Source organism: Halichoerus grypus, chromosome 7 (assembly GCF_964656455.1).
Source record: "Halichoerus grypus chromosome 7, mHalGry1.hap1.1, whole genome shotgun sequence".
NCBI lineage: Eukaryota > Metazoa > Chordata > Mammalia > Carnivora > Phocidae > Halichoerus > Halichoerus grypus.
The window spans coordinates 25,606,779-25,633,445 of NC_135718.1; the positions used below are offsets into that span (position 1 = coordinate 25,606,779).

At 41.5% G+C, this 26,667-nt stretch overlaps 1 protein-coding gene and 1 long non-coding RNA gene across 2 annotated transcripts in view; one reads left to right on the forward strand and one right to left on the reverse strand.

The window, feature by feature from the left end:
* The window catches only part of NT5C2 (5'-nucleotidase, cytosolic II), a 132,808-nt gene that overhangs the window by 3,709 nt on the left and 102,432 nt on the right, over positions 1-26,667 (forward strand). The window lies entirely within an intron of this gene.
* On the reverse strand, positions 10,489-18,459 carry LOC144382453 (uncharacterized). The gene is made up of 3 exons (XR_013449436.1): positions 18,342-18,459; positions 15,951-16,405; positions 10,489-10,527 (listed from the first exon to the last, which is right to left on the reverse strand). It is a non-coding gene; the product is annotated as an uncharacterized LOC144382453 (long non-coding RNA).

Genomic DNA, 26,667 nt, shown 5'->3' on the forward strand with positions numbered 1-26,667 from the left:
ACATCTCCTCATCAATGCTTGCTGGTCTTCAAGTACTATATATCTAAAAGTGAACTTATCTAGCCTTTAGCCTCTCCACCCCAGCCCACTTCTTGATGTTGACTTTTCTGTCCTACCCCTGTTTCTCCACTTGTGCAGTTCTTTCTTCCTGGTATTTCCTTCTCTGCCCCTACTTCAACTGTTGAAATCCTTAAGGCTCAAATGCCACCTCCTCCATGAAGCCTTCCCTGCTATTTCAGAAGTAAGGTGATGCTTCCCTCCCATGAATTCAACTCCTCCTACCCATAGACTTTTCAATGCTCACATGACTAATAATTACCTACCTGCTGAGCCAGGTACCCCTACCTACCATCTTCTGCTGTTAATTATTTGTGTGCTTGTCTAAACTTAACTGAAAGTACCTTGAGCACAACTCTTCTTCTACATCTGTGAAGCTCTCTCAACATCTATCACAGTATTAAACACATGTAAGGTGAAAAAAATGGTTGAAAATTCTTTTTCGGGGGTGCCTGGGTGGCTCAGTTGGTTAAACCTCTGCCTTTGGCTCAGGTCATGAACTCAGGGTCCTGAGATCGAGCTCCACATTAGGCTCCCTGATCAGCGGGGAGTCTGCTTCTCCCTCTTCCTCTCCCTCTGCCCCTAACCCTGCTTGTGCTCTCTGTCTTCCTCTCCCTCTCTCTCTCTTAAATAAATAAATAAAATCTTTAAAAAATTCTTTTCTGTACAACTACTTGGGAAGAGTCTTTGGCATGACACCAAGGGCACAACCCTTAAAAGAAATCAATAGATTTGACTTCATCAAAACTAAAAAATTTTTTGTCTGCAAAAGACCTTATTAAGAAGATAAAAAGAAGAAGATGACGATGAAAAGACAAACCATAGACTGGGAGAAAATGTTTGCAAATCATATGTCCCACAAAGGATTTGTATCCATAATATATAAAGATCTCTAAACACAGCAGTAAGAAACATTCCAGTTAGAAAATGGGCAAAAGATTTGAACATTTTACCAAAGGGAATATAAAGATGGCAAATAAGTATATGAAAATATGTTCAATATCACTAGCCATTAGGGAAATGCAAGTGAAAACCCCAATGGTATATACTATCTACCTACTAGATAGGTGGCTATCTACTGGCTGAAACAAAATGACAATACCAACTACTTACAAGGATTCAGAGCCTCCGGATCTCTTATCTGTTGCTGGTAGGATTGTAAAATGATACAACCACTCTGGAAGACATTTTGGCGGTTTCTTATGAAGTTAAACATACGTTTACCATATGACCCAGCAATCTCACTCCTGAGTATTTAGCCTAGAAAAAAATGAAAACCGGAGCACCTGGGTGGCTCAGTTGGTTAAGCAGCTGCCTTAGGCTCAGGTCATGATCTCAGGGTTCTGGGATTGAGTCCTGCATCAGGCTCTCTACTCAGCAGGGAGTCTACTTCTCTCTCTGCCCCTCTCCACCCAACTCGTGCTCTCTCTCTTTCTCAAATAAATAAATAAAATCTTTAAAAAAGAAAAAGAAAAATGAAAACCTACAAAAAATCTGTACATGAATATCCATAGTAGCTTTCTTGATAATAGACAAAAACAGGGAACAACCCAAATGTCCTTCAGCAGGTGAGTGGACAAACCAACTGCCCAATGTAATACTACTCAGTATTGAAAAGAATCAACTATTAAAACAATTAAAATTAAAAATTAAAAAGAATCAACTATTGATGAATAATTCTCAACAACTTGGATGAATCGCAAGGGCATTGTGCTGATCTCAAAAAATTACATAATAAATGACTCCATTTGTGTAACATTCTCAAAGTGACAAAATTATAGTGATGGAGAACAGATTAGTGGTTGATGGATTAGGATTTTAGGAGGATGTGACTATAAACGGGTAACATGAGGGTTGTGTGTGTGTGTGTGTGTGTGTGTGGTGATGGAGCACTTCTGTTACTCAAATCTATACATGTGAAAAATTCATAGAATGAGAGAAACTGAGAAACCTAGTGAAATCCAAATAAGATCTGTAGTTGAATTGATTTGCTGTGTCAGTGTCATTTTCCTGGTTTTGATAATGTGCTATGGTTATATAAGATGTTATCATGGAGAGCAAGCTGGGTGAATGGTACCTGGGAACTTTCTGTACTATTTTTGCAACTTCTTGTGAGCCTTAAACTATTTCAAAGTAAGAAATAGTTCTTTGGGAAAAAAAATTATAAATAGGCAAATGTTCTTTGGAGATACATGCTGAAGTATTTTGGATTGCAGTGTCATGGTTTATATAACTTACTCTCAGATGGTTTAGCAAACACACACACACACACACACGGATAAAACAAATGTGGCAAAAAGTTAACAGTTGGTGAATACAGATGTTTAATTTATTACCCTTGCAACTTTTCTCTAGGTTTGAAATTTTTCAAATAAAAAGTTAGGAACATTGGTTAATATATAGATGGATAGGTAGATAGACAAAGTAAGCAAAAAAGATAGAGGCGCCTGGGTGACTCAGTTGGTTAAGCATCCGACTCTTGATTTTGGCTCAGGTCATGATCTCAGGGTTGTGGGAAAAAGCCCCATGTCTGGTTCTGCACTGGGTGTGGAACCTGCTTAAGATTCTCTCTCACAGGATGCCTGGGTAGCTCAGTTGGTTGAGCATCTGCCTTTGCCTCAGGTCATGATCCCAGGGTTCTGGGATTGAGTCCCCCATCGGGCTCCTTGCTCAGCGGGGAGCCTGCTTCTCCCTCTGCCTGCCGCTCCCCCTGCTTGTTCTTTCTCTTTCTCTCTGACAAATAAATAAATAAACAAACAAACAAAATCTTAAAAAAAGATTCTCTCTCCCTCTCCCTATACCCTGCCGTGCCTCTCAAATAATAAGTTAATTTTTTTAAAAAAGTGTCACCCAAATCTAGGATTCAACCAACAACCTTCAATCTAATGCTCTCCCAGTTTCGTCTAATTTAAAGTCTTCTCCCTCCTTTCTGCCCCAAAATAGGAAAATCCTGCTTTTTCTAGAGCAATAGAAAAAGGTCAGAATTCACTTTGTTGGGAGTATTTTAAGTGCTACTCTGAGTTCTTGGTGTTATCCTAGTCATTTAACAAACATTTACTGAACCTTGGCTCTATGCCAGCTGCTTGAATTACAGCAATGAATATAGAAGTGATAAAAAGTGTCACTATTCTCAGATTAAATTTTTATAAATACAGAATCATATGAATCTTATATACTGTTCTGCAGCTTTTTAAAATGTCATTCATTGTGGCCATTATCCCATAGCAGGTATCTAGATCTATTTACTTCTTTTTTTTTTTTTTTTAAGATTTTATTGATTTATTTGACAGAAAGAGACACAGCGAGAGAGGGAACACAAGTAGGGGGAGTGGGAGAGGGAGAAGGAGAAGCAGGCTTCCCGCTGAACAGGGAGCCCGATGCGGGGCTTGATCCCAGGACTCTGGGATCATGACCTGAGCCGAAGGCAGACGCTTAACCGACTGAGCCACCCAGGCGCCCCTATTTACTTCTTTTTACAATTCAGTGTAGTGCATGGATGTGCCGTAATTTGTTTATCAGCCTCTTGTTGGACTTTTATGTTGTTTTTAGTTTTTTCCTATTAAAAACAGTCTAGGGGCGCCTGGGTGGCTCAGTCGTTAAGCATCTGCCTTCGGCTCAGGTCATGATCCCAGGGTCCTGGGATCGAGCCCCGCATCGGACTCCCTGCTCAGCGGGAAGCCTGCTTCTCCCTCTCCCACTCCCCCTGCTTGTGTTTCCTCTCTCACTGTGTCTCTCTCTGTCAAATAAATAAATAAAATCTTTAAAACAAAACAAAACAAACAAAAAGCTCTAATTTTTTAAAAAGAAAGAAAAAGAAAATACATCACCTGAATGAAATCCGGCTTCCATTTCTACTTTTGCCTTAAGCAGTCAACCAACCAACATTTATTGAACACTTACTGTGTGTGTCCAGCTGCATGTTTGGTGCTGGGTGTCTGTATAGGAGAATACATGAGACATGGTCGCTACTCTTAAAGAACTTGAGATTAGTTGGAGAGTTATGGCTAACTTGAGGTCCTAACCTAAGGACTACCATTAGGCAGTATGTATTTGACTGCAGACGATATGTGCTAAGAACTCAGAGGGAAACCCATCCCCTCTCTGTGTCTGGTTTTAGACTAGTTATTTTTTCAGCGAAGTTTCTTTTGCCTTGATGAAAATATGCTTGTATGAGCATATAAATAAGGCAGGTAAGGAGGATCAGGCTCCAAACTTTCTGGAGAAGGGGGTATATTTTTAGCAAAGACACCTGAAGTAATGTCACATCAGACTAAGTCATACTTCCAGTTGTCTTCTGTTCATAAAAATTAAACTATTTCTATCTATATAGAAGATAAAAATAAAGAGCTGTGACTCCATTGGTGTGGCTCAGTTGATGGTGACACATCCATCTATGTGGTTGTAGTTTTGCTTATAAATTTGTGTTTACATGGTTTTGCATTGCATTATTTGACACACAGGTTTTTGTTTTTTTTTCCTTTTCACTTGTGCCATATTTTTGCTTAAGGCATTTGGGCTATCTTGGTAACCATTCTTATTTAAAAGTAAAATCAAAACAAAAGATTTGGATAAAAAAAAGGTTTCTGTGTTTTGGCCTCAGCAGTCTCTCTGTGCTTAAGCCTATCCAGAAGGTTCTGTGTATTTGTGTAATTCTCTCTCTGTCATCCTTTCCCCTTCCCAGAATTATCTGTTCATCCACCTCTTCTAAATCTGAGTTTAGGCTGAACCAGAGTTGCCAAGGCCCCAGGAGCCTACAAAGAGGCTTTGCCGCTCAGTTACACTTCAGGACCTTGGACAGCTCTCCAGCCTTCCTGGTGTGGTGCCTGCTTACTAGACTTCGTAGAATGTCAGAATGGAATTGAATTTGAAAAAGCATTTAGTCCACCCGCTGCCTTTTGCTGATGCCCAGAGAAAGGATCCCAGTCAGCAAATATTTCAGGATTATTAACAGCTTGGCTGTGAGAGATACAGAGGGCTTGGAGGCCTCTCTTTCCTCCAGCATTTCTTATACCCACATGTCTCCTGATGCCTAAAAAAAAAAATCTTTCAGTTCAACTCAGCAACCTTATATGGATCAAGCTTTGCCCTCCATGGAAAGAGAAAAGGCCTAAACACAGGTATACTCTGGGAAGGGGAACAAAGGGACTTTAGTTTGAATGAAAAAATAATCCCTCCTAAGGACTGGTCTCCATAGGGACTAGAGGAAGAGAGAACAGCAGAGCACTGGGGACCCAAAAGGGGCTAGAGAGGGAATGGCAGAATGAAGTGGAGAAGAGGGGCATTCAGTGAAGTCTGGTCTCTGAAAGCAGACGTGGTTAGCTTCACACAGTTCACACCAGTGCGCCTCACCTTCCTAAATGAGAATACAGAGACCTGTTGTCTTCGCTCCAACTATGTATAGCAAGTCACTAGACCACTTTCAGAAGATGTTTATGTAATGATTTAATACATTTTTCTTCATTGTTCCTCACAATAAACTTAGAAAGTGTTTTATTATCTCTATTTTTCAAATGAATATACTAAGAAGTTCGGTAACTTGCCTAAAGTGACACAACTAGAAAATGGCAGAGCTGAGTCTTGAACCCACTTTCTCTGACTCTAAGCTGCTGTTCTTTCCATCATACTGCATCCCTAATGGATTTTTTTGTGTGTGGTAAAATGTGCAGAACATGAATTTTACTATTTAAACAATTTTAAAATGTACAATTCAGTGATGGTAAGTACTTTCACAGTGTCGTGTAATCATTGCCACCAGATAGTGGCCACTATTTCTAAAACGTTTTCATCATTCCAAACAGAAACTTTCTAACCATTAAGTAATAACTCCCCAATTCCCCCAGACCCCAGCCCTTGATAACTTCTATTCTACATTCTGTCTCTTTGATCTTGATTATTCTAGATACCTCATGTAGGTGGAATGATACCATATTTATTCTCTTGTGTCTGAATTATTCTATTCAGCATAATGTTTTCAAGATTCATCCATGTTGTAGCATGTATTAGAACTTCATTTCTTTCTATGGCCTAATAGAGTCTTGTGGTTGCAAAGGACATATTCACTGAGGTCACCAGAAGTAATGAGGGGTGATTGTAAGGAACCTTAGAGAATTAAAGAAGACAGACATCTCAGCAACAGGGCTAGAGGTTCAGGAATAGCTATATGACTGGGCTGACTGGGGACTTAAAGCAGTTTGGAATCTAATTGCAACTCTAGGGACCCAAATATCTCATTGCCCCCTTAATGGCAGGAATTTGCTAATTTTCTGGTACTCGGCCATTTTGCCAACTCAGTGATATTCTGTTTCCACAGCTTCTGTATTGTCTGGCACTACCAAGCACCTACTTCTCACTTTTTGAGAGGCAACACTCAGGCTTTTGTTGACTCCAGATTTCTACTATTTCAAGGACATGCTATCTTTTGTCTGTGCCCTTCATTTCCTGTGCCCACTGTCAGCTGACAGACTATCTTCAAAAATCTCTATTTTCTGATTGGCCTGGTTAATCTCCAATCATTTCATATCGTACCACCTCATAAGCCACCTGCTCCCCTAGACATTAGCTGCCCTTGAGTCAAGCATCTTCCCCTTCTCTGATCAGTGGTGGCCAGGGTGATAAATCCCATGGTATTGAATATGGCTTTAAATGGTAAAGGCCTGCTTCTCTCGGGAGGAGGTTGGGAGCATGGCAGGCAGGTGCCCTGGGAGTCATTGACTTCATCCTTCTAAATCAGCTCTCCTGTGCTCTGCTATGAGGCTGTCTGCCCATTGTACTATAACCCTATGGCCTGCCTCTACTTCTGTGACTTCACAAGTCATGGAGCACAGGTATATATTCTGAGTTGATGTGTACTATGCAGATATTTCTGCACATATTTTTTAAATTATGCAAATAGTTGCCATATGGTGATATGTAGTTTGGAGTTGCTAGAAATATCCCCAGCTTATTTCAAGCTGCCTACTTACAGTTTCTGAATGAGGTTGTTTCTCTCAAGACTGAAAATCTGTTTTCAGTTCTCTTGCCAAGTCTACAATAACAAGAAGATAGAACACAGGTGTGAGCAAATGCATGAAGTGGGTTCCACTTACCATAAATTGTCATAAAAAGGACCTGATTATGGGGATAAGGCCATTCCTAGTTCTGTGACTATGACACAGAATGTGGTGTTCACCAAACAGCACTTAAGTATCTCATGCCCACTTTCTTCTCACTACATTTCCCACCCTTCCTTGTAGTTAGGCTGGGGCATGTGTCTGATTTTGGCCAAAGGGTTGTGAGAGGAAGTGATACATGTTCTCCATACTTTCTCCTCCTGGAAGGTATGAGTTGAGTTGGCAGAACCCACAAAAGTAGACTAGATCCCTGAGTCATTGTTTGGAATGGTGCTGCTCTGGGGAGCCTCCTGGCTCACAGAAGACTTTTTGCGAGTAGGAAATAAACTTCTATGGGTTAGGCCCTGGAGACTGGGGACTGACTATTACTGCAGCATAACCCAGAGTCACCTTGGCTAGTATAGTCACTAACTCACAGTGTGAGCTTGGGCAAATAACAGTGTCCTCAGTTCTCATCTTCCTCTTCTGAAACATAAGAGTTGCCCCAGATAATCTCAAAGGTCACCTTCTAAGATTCTCTGATTCCTAATTGACCATGTCCTGTTACAAGGTTTTCTGTCCACTTCTCTGCATTCTTAACTGCCATTGATGTATATTATTTTTCATCTGATCATTCTAAAAGCCTTCTAATTGCCCTATTTTTTAAGAAATAGTTTTTACTATTTTCTCCACTTTGCAGTGGAGAAACCTTGCAGACACTACCTTAACCAAGTGATCAGGTTAACATTGCCAATAATTAGTCATATTGAAGTGACGTCAGCAAAACAGTAGAGTAAGGAAATCCAAAAGTTCATCCCTTCATAATAGCAACAAAAAATGTGGCAAAGACTGTTAGAATCAACTTTTTCAGAACACTGGACACTAATAGACCTATAATAAGTAATGAGATTAAATCAATAAGCAAAAAACTTTCAACAAAAACAACAAAATCCTGGGACCAGATGCTTACACTAGTAAATTCTATCAGATGTTTAAAGAAGAATCAGCAGTAATCCTTCTCAAACTCTTGCAAAACATACAAGAGGAGAGAACACTTTTTTTTTTTTAAGATTTTATTTATTTATTTGACAGAGAGAGATAGCGAAAGCCAGAACACAAGCAGGGGGAGTGGGAGAAGGAGAAGTAGGCTTTGCGCAGAGCCACCCAGGTGCCCCAAGAACACTTTTTTTAAAAAGATTTTATTTATTTATTTGACAGACAGCACAAGTAGGGGGAGCAGCAGAGGGAGAGGAAGAAGCATGCTTCCCACTGAGCAGAGAGCCCAATATGGAGCTGGATTCCAGGACCCCGGGATCATGACCGGAGCCGAAAGCAGACACTCAACCAACTGAGCCACCCAGGCGCCCCACGAGAACACTTCTTAACTCATTATATTTATGAGTTTGTATTTATTTATTCATTTTATTTATTTATTCATTTGCATGAATACAGGTGCAAAAATCCTTAATGAAACACTAGCAAATTGATTCGAGCAAGTACATTAAGAGGATTATACCTCATGACTAAGTGAGATTTACCCCAGCAATGCAATGGTGGCTCAGCATATGAAAATCAATACAACACACCATATTAATAGAACAAAGGATGAAAATACACATGGTTTCATTTCCATCAATGCAGAAAAATTTTTCGACAAAATCCAACACCCTTTTATGATAAAAACACCCAACAAACTAGAAGTAGAAAGGAACTTTCTCAGGGCACCTGGGTGGCTCAGTTGGTTAAGCATGTGACTCTTGATCTCAGCTCAGGTCTTGATCTCAGGGTCATGAGTTCAAGCCCCGTGTTGGGTTCCACACTGGGTGTGGAGCCTACTTTAAAAAAAAAAAAATCTTTTTTTAATAAAAGAAAGGAACTTCCTCAACCTGATAAAAAGCATGTACAAAAAACCCATAGTTAACATCCTAATGGTGAGAGATGGAAAGCTTTCTTCCTAAGATCAGGAACAAGGCAAAGATACCCACTTTTTCCATATCTATCTAACATTGTATTGGAAGTTCTAGCCAAAGAATTAAGCAACAAAAGGATGTCAAAAAGCCTTCAGATTAGAAAGAAAGAAGTAAACTATTCCTATTCACAGATGACATGATTTTATATAGAGAAAATCCTAAAGAATCCACAAAAACCTATTCATGTCAAACAAATTCAGCAAGGCTGCAGGATACAACATCAGTGTACCCAAATCAACTATACTTCTATAAACTAGCAATGAACAATCTGAAAATTAAAATTTAAAAATTCCACTTACGGGGCACCTGGCTGGCTCAGTCAGTAGAGCGTGCGACTCTTGATCTCAGGGTAGTGAGTTCAAGCCCCACATTGGGCATGGAGCCTACTTAAAATAAAAATTTTAAAAATAAGTAAAATAAAAATTCCACTTATAATAGCATTAAAAAGAATAAATACTTAGAAATAATTTTAACAAAACAAATTCAAGACTTATACACTGAAAACTACAAAACATCATTGAAAGAAATTAAAGATCTAAATAAATGGAAATATGTCCAATGTTCATATATCAGAAGACTTAATATTATTATGATGGCAGTACTCCCCAAATTGATCTATAGACTTAGTACAATACTTATCAAAATCTCAGCAGCTTTTTTTTGCAGCTGGATATGGACAAACTGATTCTAAAATTCATATGGAATTGCAAAGTACTCTGAATAGCCAAACCAATCCTGAAAAAGAACAAAGTTGGAAGACTCACAGTTCTTGATTTCAAAACATAACTACAAAATTATGCTAATCAAAACAGCATTGTGCTGGCATAAGCATAGACCTATAAATCAATGGGATAGAATTAAGAGTACAGAAATAACCCTGTACATTTTAGGTGACTTGATTTTTGACAAGGGTGCCAAGAGCATTCAATGGGGAAAGAACAGTCTTTTCAACAGATGATTTTGGGACAAGTGGATAGAAGCATGAAATTTGCTAGGGTTCCCATAATACTGTAGACTGGATGACTTACATGACAGAAATTAATTTTCTCACAGTTCTGGAGGTTAACTGACGAAGATCAAGGTGTTGGCAGAGTTGATTTCTTCTGAAGCCTCTCTCCTTTGCTTGTAGGTGGTCACCATCTCCCCATGTGTTTTCACATGGTCTTTCCTCTGTGCATGTCTGTGTCCTTATCTCCTCTTCTTACAAGGAGACCAGCATGTGATGGTGAAGTATGTGGGAGCCCTGTTCAGAGTCCAGCTCAGAGCTGGGAGGTCCAGCTCAGAGCAGCACAGAGATCCAGAGCAGCAAGCTCCCTGCGGGGAGGGGCAGGATGTTTCCGGCTGTGCATGGAGGGTTTTCATCAGCTGCTCGTGTGGCAGTGAGAGAGGCGGCAGTTCCCAAAACAGGTTTTCTGGTGAATGGAAATGTGTTTTCAGTTCTCTGTCCTTAAAGTACCCAGAAATAATACTGGCCCCTTTGGTTTGAGTAAAACTGGGGATGTTGGACAACTTGGGAGAAACAGATATTGAGCTCTCTGCTAATCTGGCATATTAGGTGATCAAGCTGATTTTCTTTTGAAAAGTAGAAGAGATGTGACCATATTTGTCCCCTAGGCTAGCAGTTCTGGTTGTTTCTGGTCATGCTGGTCATACCACTTAAAGCTGGGCTTCTGAGAAACAGTTGCTTCATTGCTTGTCATTCATTACAGGTATCCCCTACTTTTCCAAAGTTTGCATTATTACCACATTGCTTTTATGAAAGACCTACACTAATACCTGTTTTCCCTAACCAAAAGAAATCCAAAGAGGATTTTAGCTTTTACGAAAAAAAGGCGAGAAGCGAAAATAATGTTCAGGGTTTGTTTCGCGGTGAGCCCTTAGAGAGGCAGTGCCCATTCTGAGCAGCAGGGGTCGCACAGCCAAACTCCTTCCCAGGGAACCACACTCAGCATCTCAGCATCACGCTGACTGTGAGCATCTGTGCTTTATCACAATTCATTTTGTGCATCGTTGGCAAGATGTGTCCTAACATATCAGAAAAGCATAAGAGAGGTTATTTTTTGGATCTGAGAACTTTAAAAAAATTTCCCATATAAATTAATGGTAATTGCTTCTTCACTTTACACCATTTTAAAAGGTTTCATAAGGATGCTCTACTTTTGGATAGTGGGAAAAACCTGTATTTCTTTCCCTGTTTCTTTGGAGAGCAGGACTGGGATAGTGGAAAACAGGAATCCTAAAGTGAATAGAAGGGCCCTAATCCTTCAGAGAAGGCTGTCTCGGCACCACCACCCCACCCCTGTGTCTTAGTATTCTGTAAAAGGGGACCACACCCCCTTCCTGCTCATCACAGATAGGTGATTTTCTCATCATTTGAGACAATTTGCTTCCCAGCCTTTCCATTCTTGTTGCTGCTTCTCAGTCCCCTCAGGTGGACAAATGCTGAGTGTTCTGTAATGGATATTTACTAATCCATCATTGCTCAAGTAAATTCATTTTGAAGAAATTGATTAGGATAGATTATTCCTGCTCTAGGAGCTTGTGATTAATGACTGACTTGGTGCTTTAAAATGTTTCCTGGAGGGGCGCCTGGGTGGCTCAGTCGTTGGGTGTCTGCCTTCGACTCAGGTCATAATCTCAGGGTCCTGGGATCGAGCCCCGCATCAGGCTCCCTGCTTGGCAAGAAGTCTGCTTCTCCTTCTCCCACTCCCCCTGCTTGTGTTCCCTCTCTAGCTGTCTCTCTCTCTCTGTGTCAAATAAATAAATAAAATCTTTAAAAAAAAATAAAAATAAAAATAAATAAAATGTTTCCTGGATATGCAAGCAGTGTCGGGACCTAATTCAAAGGAGTTTTTTTTCTCTGTTTCCTCATTTAGAGGGATATATTCTCTCTCTCATAAAAATAGGTTCAAAGTAATAGGTAGCTTGTAGCAATTCCTTCAGAGATTCTCTCAGAATTAAGGCTCTTGTTAAAAAGAAAGAAAGAAAGAAAGAAAGAAAGAATTAAGGCTCTTGTGATAGAGAAACAAGTCTCAGAGCTTCTATCCAGCCATGTGAAAAGAACAAAGGTTTATTTTTTCCTCCCAGTTTTTTGTTATAATTCTGTATTCTGCTTCTTAAAAATTTAACTTTTATCTCATATTTTTTGTGTTGATATAGTCTTCAAATTTTTTAAAATTATTCACAAATTTTACTTTTTTTGTTTATTTTATTTTTATTTTTTTTAGTAATCTCTACATTCAACATGGGGCTCAAACTCATGACCCTGAGATAAAGAGTCACACACATGCTTTCATGACTGAGCCAGCCAGGTGCCCCATCAAAATTTTTATTTTTATTTTTTAAAGATTTATTTATTTGAGAGAGAGAGAAAGAGCATGCACATGTACACACACAGTGGGAAGGGGCAGAGGGAGGGGGAGTCTGAAGCGTTGACTCCATGCTGAGCACAGAGCCCTACATGGGGCTCTATCTCATGACCTTGAGATCAGGACCTGAGCTGGAACCAAGAGTCGAGTGCTTAACTGACTCTGCCACCCAGGCACCCCCTTCAATGCTCTATGTAACATATATCATATTCAAATTTCCCAATTGTCTTTTTGGCTGTTTTTGTTTTTGGATCATACACTGCATTTGATTGTATCTCAGTTTTATCCTCTACAAATTAAAATAGGTAATTTGCAGTAGAGTTGTATCACAATTATCATGAAGATTAAAAGCATGTTTGTAAAAGTACCCAGTGCTGTACCAGGCCCACATACCTAAGCATGTACCTAGACTCTCAGAAATGTACAGCTTTTAAGGAACCTGGTTCATCTCTTCAGTTCATCCTCTGAACACCATGGGAAACATTAAGAAAACCAGGAAATTTTATCAAGGAACCGAAGTTTGGAGAGAACTACACGCTGGCATATAATCAAGTACAGGCTATGAGTTCCTTAGAGGTTTAAAAATAGGATTGGGGGAGGGGCTCTTGGGTGGCTCGGTCCCTTAAGCCCAGACTCTTGATTTTGGCTCAGGTCATGATCTTAGGGTTGTGAGATGCCAGCCCTGTGTGGGGCTCAGCGCTGGGTGTGGAGCCTGCTTAAGATTCTCTCTCTGGCCCTCCTCTCTCTCTCTCTCCCCACCTCCCCGCTTAAAAAACAAAACAAAGAAGGATTGGGGAAGAGGGCTCCAGGGAGGGCTTCTGGAGGAGGCAATATTTAAGCGGGTCTGAAGATTTAGGGTTTGGATGAGCCACCCGTGGGGAAGTTTAACAGCATGAGCAAAAGTGGTAAGAGAAAGGAGTATGGAAAGGAGACCAGCCCTTTTGGAATGGAGAGTGGAACCAGGGAAATGTCTGGGGATAATGTGTGTGTTTAGGTGAGACGGAAAAGCCCCTTGGGCATGGAACCTTGGGTTTCCCTCGAGTTCCCAGTCTGCCCCTGATCTTACCCAATCAGCCCTAGGAGTACCCGCGAGGCCAGAGATGCTGCACCTTTCTTGGATACCACCAGGGGACAGTATGACCCAACAACTCGGAACTTCTCTGGTTCCTTTAGAACTTTTTCTGAGTTCCTATTTTGTGCCAGGAGCTGAGCAAGGAGATTAAAAGTAATCTATCCACCAATCTAAAGACCATATGTTCGGGGAGCGCTTTGCATGGAGGTTTCAACATACTTTTCCCTCAATGATCTCTCCTGATACTAACCACAACACTGTGTGGTCTCCATGTCTTTGTCTCATCTGCAGGGAGGAACTGGTGTTTAGAGATTTACGTGAATTATTCAAGTTCAAATAGAGAGTGAGGGAATCTGAATTTGAACCCAGGGTTGTAATTTCCATCCCATAGTTAAGGAGATAGGAGCATAAAAATATTTAGTGTAAGGGATATGTGAGTAGTTATTAAAAAGACGATGGCAGAATTTAAGCTTGAGAAGATGAAAAAGTTCTGGAGATGGTTGGTGGTGATGGTTGCACAACAGTGTGAATATGCCTAATGCCACTGAGCTGTACACTTAAAAGTGATGAAAATGGTAAATTTTATGTATGTTACACAATTTAAAAATGGCAACTGCTGGGGCTCCTGGGTGGCTCAGTCAGTTAAGCATCAGATCCTTGGTTTCAGCTCAGGTCATGATCTCAGGGTTGTAAGATCGAGCCCCACATGGGGCTCTGGGCTTAGCGTGGAGTCTGCTTGGTATTCTCTCCCTTTCTCCCTCTTCCTCTGCCCCCACCCCCACTCCCAGCCTGGCTCTGGCTCACTCTCCCTCTCTAAAACAAATAAATAAAATCTTTAAAAATGGCCACTACTAACAAAAAAACAAACAACAAACAACAAAAGAACCAAGACAATGTTAAATTATCTAAACCAAGAGAAACCAGGAGTTTAATAAAGGGATATAAAAGGAAAAAAAACCCCAAAACCCCCCCAAAACCAAATAAAAATGGCAACTACTATATAACATTTATTAATAGCAATAGTAAGTTTTAATTTATTTTATTAATTTTTAAAAAAGATTTTATTTATTTATTTGACAGAGAGAGGTAAAGCACACAAGCAGGGGGAGAGGCAGAGGGAGAGGGAGAAGCAGACTCCCCGCTGAGCAGGGAGCCTGACGTGGGGCTCCATCCCAGGACCCTGAGATCACAACCTGAGCTGAAGGCAGATGCTTAACTGACAGCCACCCAGGCGCCCCTATTTGTAGCTGTTTTTAAAGCATTTATGAATTTTTAAATTATTTAATTGAATTCTCACAACTACCAGTTGAGGTAGGTCTATTATTATTCCTATTTAACAAGTCATTTGGGGGCATCTGGGTGGTCCAGTCAGTTAAGCATCTGCCTTCGGCTCAGGTCATGATCCCAGGGTCCTGGGATCGAGCCCTACATCAGGCTCCCTGCCCAGCAAGGAACCTACTTCTCCCTCTCTCTCTCTGCAGTGCCCGCTGCTTATGCTCTCTCTCTCTCTGTCAAATAAATAAATAAAATCTTTTAAAAAGACAAAAACCCAACAAGTCATTTCGTCCTTTGGTCTGTCCTTACTCCCCACTCCCCAGCCCCAGCAACTCCAGTCTAGGCTGTGATCTTCACCTGACTGACCCCTGATTGACCAGCACTATGAAGTGCAATGTACTGGGAGGACCGTGGTCTCTGGAGCTAACTGACCTGGAGCTGATAGGGACTCTGCAGCTTTACCCGCTGAATGTTCTTGGTCAAGTTACTTAATCTCTCTGAGCCTCAGTTTTTTCATTTGTGAAGTAAAGATAATAGTACCTATGTCATAGGGTTGTTGTGATGAGCAAATAAGTGCTTAGAAAGTAATAAATTAAACGGATGGGTTCTTCTTAAGAGTCCCTGAAGCAGCTCCTGGATCTCCTGGGGTGTTGGAGGGAGAAGTCAAGAAGCAGAGGATTTTCAGGTTGGTCACCTCAGCTCAGGGAATGATAAGACTGGCTAAAGTTCTTTGAGTCCAACTCCATCATTTTATAGAAGAAACTGAAGTTCAAGAAAGGGAGTAGTTTTGTGTCAGGTCACCCCTTGGTGCAAGTCAACCAGGACGTTACCCCGAGAAGCCATGGGGTATGGTCAGAGCCTTTCCGGGAGCCAGGCCTGGGCGGTGAAGGGAGCTTCCAGTCAGCCAGCCAGGGACCCCTCCCAGGGAAGCAGGTTGTCTGCCATCACATCCCTTCCAGCCTCAGATCTGTCCCAAGAGCTGCTCACCTTTGCCCTTTTGCTGCAGAGTGGCCAAGAGGATTATGAAACTAGGCAATCAGCAGCTTATCCTAGCTTCCAGAGCAAAGAATAAGAGGGGGAGGCAGGGGGAGGGGTCCTGGGCACCCAGCCCTAGGAGTACCTTTGGTTAATATTTATTTTTTCTCCTCGCTTGGCCTGGAAACCACAGGGAAGCCAAGCAGCAGCTTGTGAAGCAAGATCCCAGGGGCTCTGAGAAGCTCGTTCCTATGAGAGATGACTCAGCACAAGCCTCAGCACCGCAGGGAGCGTCCCCCAGCCTGGATTCGGTGTAGGCCCGTGCGCAGTTATGTGGGCCACAGCGGCTGTTACTGCTCTCTGCTCAGGGGTGATTTTTGTCCCCTAGGAGTCTGAGGATGTCCTGGCAGCCCGCTGCTGATGAGTGGGCCATAGTATCAGGGTCCTGGTTGTGGTTTGATCTCTGAGTAATGCACGTTCCCGTGAAGAAACCCCTCATGTCTTGCCTGGATGTAGCGACCCTCCTTCTCTTCAGGTTCTTGTCAGCACTCCTCCAGGTTGGGCTTTCTAAAATAGATGGCACCACGACACTCCCACTGCCTGTAAAATTGAGGTCCAAACTCCTTTAGCACAATGTGGTCCTGACCAAAATCTCTGCCTCATCCCCAGCCCTTCTCCTTCCTCCCACCATGCACTTTATACTCTAGCCCAGGGTTTCTCAGTGCGATCTATGGACCACCTTCTTCAGAATTACTGAGGATACTTGTTTTAAAATTCACGTTCTGGGGCACCTGGGTGGCTCAGTCGTTAAGCGTCTGCCTTTGACTCAGGTCATGATCCCGGGGTCCTGGGATCGAGCCCTGCATCGGGCTCCCAGCTCAGCGGGAAGCCTGCTTCTCCCTCTCCTCCCTGCTCGTGCTCTCTCTCACTATCTCTGTCTGTCTCTCTCTGAAACAAATAAATAAAATCTTTAAAAAAATAAAAATAAAAATAAAATTCACATTCCTAGGACCACCAAATGAGTTGCTCTTGGGGCCTGGGAAGCTGCATTTTAATTACCCTGAGGCTGATTCTTGTGCAGACTGCCCTGTGCAGAACTATTGCTCTGCCAAACCAGATTAGCTTCTTGACTCTTTAGGCCCTCGGTGCCCTTTCTCCTTTTTATGAAGGCTTGAGTATGTAGGCACAATTGCCTACAATTCCTGCTGTTCCTCTTCTTAGAATGTCCTTCCTATACGTCCTAGCCTGGGACACTCTGCTCCTTCTTTAAGGTTCATCCCATATATCAGCTCTTCTGTGCTGCTTCCCCCAAATCTAGGTTCCTTTTTTTGTGTTTACATAATCCCCCTGTACTTTCTACCTGCCTCTGCTCTAGAATTTTCATATTGGGTCAGGTTGGGGCCTGTACTTGTTTGTAAGCTCCATAAAGATCACTGATGACTCATTTTTGCATTCCCAGGGCTTAGCCAAAGTACCTGGCAGAAAGAAGACATGTTTGTTGAATGCATGCATGCATGCATGAATGACTGACTGAATGAATGAGTGAGTGGTTGGAGACCAGGCCTTAGTCTAACTCAGAAAGGTAGATTTAGGGGCGCCTGGCTGGCTCAGTTGATTAGGCGACTGCCTTCGGCTCAGGTCATGATCCCAGAGTCCTGGGATGGAGCCCTGCATCTGGCTTCTTGCTCAGTGGGGAGCCTGCTTCTCCCTCTCCCTCTACCTGCTACTCCACCTGCTTGTGCTCTCTCTGTCAAATAAATAAATGAACATTCTTGAAAATAAAAAAAAGAAAGGTAGATTTAACCCATTTTGTAGCTGACAGAGCCGGGATTTGTCATGTAGATTCCTGCTTCACAGTTTTCAGTCTGTTACTGGGCCTAAATGTTCCGTCTACCCTGGACGAAGCTATCGATTTACATTTTGGCAAGAGGTAGTTAGATTAGCCATAACTTAGGTCTTGGAGTTATTTTTTTAAATCCTCACATGTGATTCCGTGTCATGCTGAGGAATTGCTTTCTCTTGATCTCTTTGAGAGTAGAACCCACCAGGCTTTTTTTCCATCTCAGATCTCTTCCTGAGGATAATCCCTCTCGTAATTCTTGACCTTTTAACTCCAGTGTCACAGCTGCCGCCTCAGTGAGGCGCACCCTGGACGCTGTCGGGACTGCTCCAGCTCGGAAATGCTCACACACAGGTCTGTGGCCAGAATTCATTGCCATCGGTTTACTCACCTGCCCCGCTCCCAGTTCACCTGGTCTCCGGCTGACATCATAGTTCCCTGGATCTCTATTCTCAGCCCCAGCGCATGAGCGACCTCCCTACTTCTCCCCCTTCGACAAAGTGGCGCCCCTCCTCCTCCTCCTCCTCCTCCTCCTCCTCCTCCTCCTCCTCCTCCTCCTCCTCGGCGCCATCTGCACCCTCAGCACCCCCTCCCTCTCCTCCACCCTCAGTCTCTCCTCTGGCTCTTCCCCACCACACACACACACACACACACACACACACACACACACACACACACGAGTCAGGCTTCTTTCACCTTTATGGCTGTCTTCCTCCAATCCAAGGGCAGGGGGTTTCCTCACTCCACCAAGCAATTCATGGACACCAGCGGGTGTCCTACATTTCAACTCAATTCTGATGGGGTCTACGCAGAGACAGCATCAGATGCCATAGGTTAAGGGCTCAGCCTCACAAGACTGACCCCCCCGCCCCCACCCCCCAGCTTCACATGTGACTCACCAGTCCAGGTCGCTACCTGTGCTTTTTACTGGCTGGCTATAGATCAGAGGTTCCCACAAATCCCCGCCTTCCTCCGGTTTGATTAATTTGCTAAAGCGGCGCACAGAATTCAGAGAAAGGTTTAACTTGCTAGATTACCAGTTTATTATAAAAGGATATAACTTAGGAACAACCAGATGGAAGAGAGGCATAGGGCAAGGCATGGAGAAAGGGAGTGAGGAGCTTCTCTGCCCTCTTTGAGGGTGTTCCCATGTTCCCCTTGACATGTTCGCTAACCTGGAAGCTCTCTGAACCCCATCCTTTTGGGTTTTTATGAAGGCTTGAGTATGTAGGCACAATTGATTCATCACCGTCTGTTGGTGATTGATTCAACCTGCAGCCCCCTTCTCTACCCCAGAGGTCAGTGGGGTGGGACTGAAAGTTCCACCCTGAAAATCACAAGGTTGGTTCCCCTGGCAACCAGCCCGCAGTTAAGTGCGGTCCAGAAGTCACCTCATTAACATAACAAAGGACACTTATTCCAAGGGTTTTAAGACCTCTGTGCCAGAAAGGAGACAAAGACCAAATACATATTTCTTTTTTTTTTTTTTTTTTTTTTAAAGATTTTATTTATTTATTTGAGAGAGAGAGAACACATGAGAGGGGATAGGGTCAGAGGACGAAGCAGACTCCCTGCTGAGCAGGGAGCCCGATGCGGGACTCGATCCAGGGACTCCAGGATCATGACCTGAGCCGAAGGCAGTCGCTTAACCAACTGAGCCACCCAGGCACCCCAAATACATATTTCTTATGTATCACAATATCACACCAGTCTTTCAAGTTGCCTTCACAGCATAGCTTGTCAAAGAGTAGGCCCCATTTGCTACCCACTCACGCCCAACCCCATTTTTATCCCTACCACTCCAGTGGTTTTTCCCAGGGCCACAGCAAGCTCCTAATTGCAAAACCCAAGGAGGGGTTTCAATTGCTGTTTTGCTTGCACTTTGTATGGCATTCGACCCTATGAGCCACTATGTTCTTCTTGAATCTCTGTTCTTCCTTGGTTTGCAAAGCATTCTACCTCCTATTTCCTTTACGGTGTCCTCTTCCTATTCTCAACTGTCAATAGTCTATACTTTTTCTTCATTAGCCCCTAATTTAGCTTTTGGGTTTTGGGAGGTCTTTTTAATTGAAGATTAGTTGACACACAGTGTTACATTAGTTTCAGGTGTAATTATCTTCTTTTTTTTGCTCCCTCTGATATAGCTCGTATAATCTAAAGCTTACCACTTGTTATGCAAGACATCTGACATCTCTGAGCCTTTAGAAAAATAAGAGTTGCCATGAAAAATACAACTCATGCACATGAAGCGCCCAGCAAAGTGCCTGCCATGGAGTAGAGGCTCTCTAAATGGTAGAACTTTGTATTCTTATTGCTGATAACAAAATAACATCTTCATCTCTACCCCCCCATAGGATTATATTTGTCTTTATTATTGTTTTGTAAACTTTTTATTATGGTGATTTTGAACAGCCCCTAAATTGGAATTGCATAATAAATCACCATGTGCCCATGACCCAGCCCCAACAAACATCAACCCACGGCCAACCCTGTCCCATTTGCCCCCATACTCTATAAAAGATAGAACCTTAAAAAAATAACCACAGTATTGTCATTACCATACTTTAAAAAAATCTAATCTTTTGAGATCAGTTTGTATATCTGATTCCCATGAATTCTTTTCTGGGTATTCCCCAGGCACTTCAAACTCAACTTGTCCAAAACTGAATCCACCACCTTCTCAGACACCTGTCTACTCCCCACCCCACCCCCAACCTTGTGGTCCCTAGTTTGATGATGGATACCACTGTTCACCAGTCCCTCAGGTGAGGACTTCGGGAGTAGCCTTTGGCTCCTCATTCTCCTTCACATCCCATCCAGCTACTCACCTAAAAATCTTTAGCATTTGTCCCCTACATCACCCCTGCCACTGTCATATGTTATCAGACTCTTCTTGGGTCTTTGCTCCTAGATAGTAGCTATTTAACTGCTCTCCTCATTGAGTCTTTCACCCTCTCATCTATTGCCAATTATTTTTTTTCCAATAGTATTTTTATTGTGATAGAATGCACATAAATTTTACCAGTTTAACCTGTACAGTTCAGTGGCATCAAGTATATTCACATCGTTGTAGTCATTACCACCATCCATCTCTAGAACGTTTTCATCTTCCCAAACCGGAACTCCATACCCATTAAATAATAACTTTCCATTCCTCCTCCCCCAGCTCCTGGCAACCGCCATTCTACTGTCTCTCTCTATGAACTTGAATACTCTAGGTACATCATATAAGTGGAGTCATAGAGTGTTTGTCTTTTTTGTGACTATTCTGCTTAGCATAGTAAAGTTCAATGTTCATCTATATTGTAGCATGTGGCAGAATTTCCTTCCTTTTTAAGGCTGAATAATATTCCCCTGTGTGTGTATACCACATTTTGTCGATCCACTCATCTGTCTCTTGGGTTACTTTTACCTTTTGACTATTATGAATATTGTGGCTAAGAACATGAGTGTGTAGATATGTCTTCGAGACTCTGCTTTCAGTTCTTTTGGGGACATACCCAGAAGTGGAATTGCTGGATCATATAATTCTATTTTTAATTTTTTGAGGAACTGCCATTTTCCACAGCATCTGCAACATTTTACATTCCTCTTAGCAATACACAAGGGTTCCAATATTTCTAGTCCATTCCAACACTTGTTTTCTGTTTTTTCGTTTTGTTCTGTTTTTATTTTAATTATAGCCATCCTACTGGCAGTGAGGTGATATTTCTTGTGCTTTTGATTTGCATTTCCCTAATGAGTAATTAAACATCTTTTCATGTACTTATCAGCCATTTCTTTATCTTCTTTGGAGAGATATCCAAGTCCTTTGCCCATTTTTGAATCAGGTTGTTTGTTTTTTTTTTTTTTTGGTTGTCGAGTTGTAGGAGTTCTTTATATTCTGGATAGTAATGCCTTATCAGATATATGATTTGCAAATATTTTCTCCCATTTCATGGGTTGTCCTTTTACTCTTTAATAGTGTACCTTGATGCACAGACTTTTTTTTATTGTTTTTTATTTTAATTCCAGTTATATTAGTGTCAGGTGTACAATATAATGATTTAACAATTCTTTTTATTTATTTATTTATTTATTTATTTATTTATTTATTTATTTATTTTTAGAGAGAGAGAGAGAGAGAGTTTGTGAGCAGAGAGAGAAGCAGAGGGAGAGGGAGAGAATCTCAAGCAGACTCCATGCTGGGTGCGGAGCCCCACATTGGGCTCAATCTCACGACCCTAAGATCATGACCCAAGCCGAAACCAAGAGTCAGACACTTAACACACTGAGCCTCCAGGTACCTTGATTCAACAATTCTATACATTACTCAGTGCTCATCATGATAAATGTACTCTTAATCCCCATCACCTATTTTACCCATTCCCCCCACCCAGCTCCTCTCTGGTAACCATCAGTTTGCTCTCTATAGTTAAGGGTCTGTTTCTTGGTTTGTCTTTCTGTCTTTTGTTTTGTTTTGTTTTAAAGATTTATTTATTTATTTTAGAGATAGGTGGGAGGAGGGGCAGAGGTAGAGAGAGAATCCTGAAGCAGACTTCCTGCTGAGTGGGGAGCCTGCTGTGCGGCTCAATCCTAGGACCGTGAGATCATGACCTGAGCCAAAATCAAGAGTCAGCCGCTTAACTGCCTGAGCCACCAAAGTTGTCCCTCTTTGTCTTTTGTTTTTTCCTTTGCTCATTTGTTTTGTTTCTTAAATCCATATATGAGTGAAATCATATGGTATTTGTCTTTCTTTGACTGACTTATTTTGCTTAGCATAATCTCTATAGCTCTGCCCATGTCATTGCAAATGGCAAGATTTCATTCTTTATTATGATTGAATACTCCATTGTGTATATACACACCACATCTTCTTTATCCAGTCATCAGTCGATGGACACTTGGGCTGCTTTCCTAATTTGGCTATTGTAAATAATGCTATAAACATCAGGGTGCATGTATCCCTTTGAATTAGTGTTTTTGTATTCTTTGGGTAAATACCCAGTAGTGCAATTGCTGGATTGTAGGGTAGTTCTATTTTTAACTCTTTGAGGAAGCTCCATACTGTTTTTCACACTGACTGCACCAGTTTGCATTGCCTCCAACAGTGCATGGGGGATCCTTTTTCTCCACATCCTTGCCAATACCTGTTGCTTCTTGTGTTTTTTATTTTAGCCATTCTGACACATGTGACGTTATACCTCGTAATTTTGATTTGCATTTCCCTGATGATGAGTGATGTTGAGAATCTTTTCATGTGCCTATTGGCCATCTGTTTGTCTTCTTTGGAGAAATGTCTTCTCATGTCTTTTGCCCATTTTTAAATTGGATTATTTGTTTTTTGGGTGTTGAGTTGTATCAGTTCTTTATATATTTTAGATACTAACCCTTTATCGAACGTCATTTGCAAATATTTTCTCCCATTCAGTGGGTTGTCTTTTAGTTTTGTTGATTATTTCCTTCACTGTGCAGAAACTTTTTGTTTTGATGTAGTTCCAAAGTTTCTTTTTGCTTTCATTTCCCTTGCCGCAGAAGACCTATCTAGAAAAATGTTGCTACAGCCAAAGTCAGAAACATTACTGCCTGTCTTCTCTTCTAGGATTTTTTATGGTTTTAGGTCTCATATTTAGGTTTTTTTTGTTTTTGTTTTTGTTTTTTTTTTAAGTAAGCTCTATGCCCAGTGTGGGGCTCAAACTCACAGCCCTGAGATCAAAAGTTGCATTTCCTACCGACTGAGTCAGCCAGGCATTGTACACATTTAGGTCTTTAATCCACTTTGAATTTATGGTCTAAGAAAGTAGTGCAGTTCCATTCTTTTGAATGTAGCTGTCCAGTTTTCCCAACACCATTTGTTGAAGACTTTTTCCCATTGCATATTCTTTCCTCCTTTGTCAAAGATTAATTGACCATATAATTGTGGGTTTATTTCTAGGTTTTCTATTCTGTTCCATTGATCTATGTGTCTATTTTTGTGCCAGTACCATACTGTTTTGATTAGTACTGCTTTGTAATATAGCTTAAATCTGTAATTGTGATACCTCCAGTTTTGTTTTCCTTTTTTCAGGATTGCTTTGGCTGTTCGGGGTCTTTTATGGTTCCATACAAATTTTAGGATTGTTCTAGTTCTGTGAAAAATGCTGTTGGTATTTGATAGAGATTGCACTAAATCTGTAGATTGCATTAAATTTGTAGTATGGGTATTTTATTTTATTTTATTTATTTTTATTAACATATAATGTATTATTTGTTTCAGGGGTACAGGTCTGTGATTCATCAGTCTTACACAATACACAGTACTAGCCATAGCACATACCCTCCCCAGTGTCCATCACCCAGCCACTCCATCCCTCCCACCCGCCTCCACTCCAGCAATGTATCATGGACATTTTAGTAATATTTGTTCTTCCAATCCATGAGCAGGGAATGTCTTTCCATTTCTTTGTGTCATCTTCAATTTCTTTCATTAATGTTTTATAGTTTTCAGAGTACAGGTCTTTCATCTCTTTGTTAAATTTATTCCTAGGTATTTTATTATTTTGGGTGCAGTTGTAAAGGGATTGTTTTCTTAATTTCTCTTTCTGCTGCTTCATTATTAGTGTATAGAAATGCAACAGATTTCAGGGTGCCTGGCTGGCTCAGTTGGTGGAGTTAGGATTGTGAGTTTGAGTCCCATGTTGGATGTAGAGATTGCTTAAAAAAATAAAATCTTGGGGCGCCTGGGTGGCTCAGTCGTTAAGCGTCTGCCTTCGGCTTGGGTCATGGTCCCAGGGTCCTGGGATCGAGTCCCACATCGGGCTCCCTGCTCTGCGGGGGGGCTTGCTTCTCCCTCTCCCACTCCCCCTGCTTGTGTTCCCTCTCTCGCTATCTCTCTCTCTGTCAAATAAATAAAATAAAAAATCTTTAAAAAATAAAAAATAAAACAAATAAAAATTAAATTAAAAAAAAGAAATGCAGCAGATTTCTGTGCATTGGTTTTGTATCCAATGACCTTACTAAAGGTCATTTATCAGTTCTAGTAGTTTTTTGGTGGAGTCCTTCTGGTTTTCTATATATAGTATCATGTCATTTGCAAATAGTGGAAGTTTTACTTCTTCCTTACCAACTGGCTGCCTTTTATTTATTTTGTTGTCTGACTGCTGTGATTAGGACTTCTAGTACAATGTTGAATAAAAGTGGTGAGAGTGGTCATCCTTCATCGTTTAATAGCATATTATTTAATCTCCATCTATCTGTGCTCTTTCCAGATTTTTTCTTGTGGCTTATTTCTTGTTTCATAGCATTGTGGTCAGAAAAGATCCATGCTGGGAGGGGAAGAATGAAGGGGGGGAAATCGGAGGGGGAGAAGAACCATGAGAGACGATGGACTCTGAAAAACAGAGGGTTCTAGAGGGGAGGGGGGTGGGAGGATGGGTTAGCCTGGTGATGGGTATTGAGGAGGGCACCTTCTGCATGGAGCACTGGGTGTTATGCACAAACAATGAATCATGGAACACTATATCTAAAACTAATGATGTAATGTATGGGGATTAACATAACAATAAAAAAAATTAAAAAAAAAAAAAAAAAGAAAAGATCCATGCTGTAACTTTGATCTTTTTGAATTTGTTGATATTTGTTTTGTGGCCTGATATGTGATCTATTCTGGAGAATATTCCATGTACATGTGAGAAGAATGTGTATTCTGCTGTTTCAGGAAGGAATGTTCTGAATATATCTGTTAAATCCTTCTGTCCAGTGTGTCATTCAAAGGCACTTCTCCCTTGTTGACTTTCTGTTTGGATGATCTGTCCATTGATGAAGTTGGGGTGTTAAAGTCCCCTACTATTATTGTATTATTACCAATTAGTTCTTTTTTTTTTTTTTTTAAGATTTTATTTATTTATTTGAGAGAGAGAGAATGAGAGAGAGCACATGAGAGGGGGGAGGGTCAGAGGGAGAAGCAGAGTCCCTGCCGAGCAGGGAGCCCGATGCGGGACTCGATCCAGGGACTCCAGGATCATGACCTGAGCTGAAGGCAGTCGCTTAACCAACTGAGCCACCCAGGCGCCCCTACCAATTAGTTCTTTTATTTTTGTTGTTAACTGTTTTATGTATTTAGGGGCTCCGTTGTTGGGTGCATAAATATTTACAATTGTTACATCTTCTTCTTAGATTATCTCCTTTATTATTTTTTTAAAAGATTTTATTATTTGTCAGAGAGAGAGAGAGAGACAGAGAGAGCACAAGCAGGGGGAGTGGCAGGCAGGGAGAAACAGGTTCCCTGCTGAGCAAGGAGCCCAATGCGGGACTCGATCCCAGGACCCTGGGATCATGACCTGAGCCGAAGGCAGACACTTAACCAGCTGAGCTACCCAGGGGGTCCCTATTATTATTTTTAAAAATATTTTATTTATTTATTTTTTGAGAGAGAGAGAGAGTGCACGAGTGTAAGTGTGGGGAGGGGCAGAGAAAGAGGGAAAGAATCCCAAGTAGACTCCCTGCCAAGCACGGAGTCCAAAGTGGGGTTTGATCTCATGACCTGAGATCACGACCTGAGCCAAAATCAAGAGTCAGACACTCAAACAACTGAGCCACGCAGGCGCCCTGGGTGTAGAGATTACTTTAAAAAAAAAAAAAGAGTTTAAGGGGCGCCTGGGTGGCTCAGTCATTAAGCGTCTGCCTTCGGCTCAGGTCATGATCCCACGGTCCTGGGATCGAGCCCCGCATCAGGCTCCCTGCTCAGCAGGAAGCTTGCTTCTCCCTCTCCCACTCCCCCTGCTTGTGTTCCCTCTCTTGCTGTGCTGTCTCTGTCAAATAAATAAATAAAATCTTATAAAAAAAAAAAAAGTTTAAAAGCAGCAAGAGAAAAGAAGACAGTTACACACAAGGGGAAACCTCAAAAGGCTATCAGCAGATATTTCAGCAGAAACTTTGCAGTCCAGAAGTGGCATGATATATTCACAGTGCTGGAAGGGAAAACTGCAGCCAAGAATACTCTATCCAGCAAAGCTATCATTTAAAATAGAAGAAGAGATACAGAGTTTCTCAGACAAACAAAAAC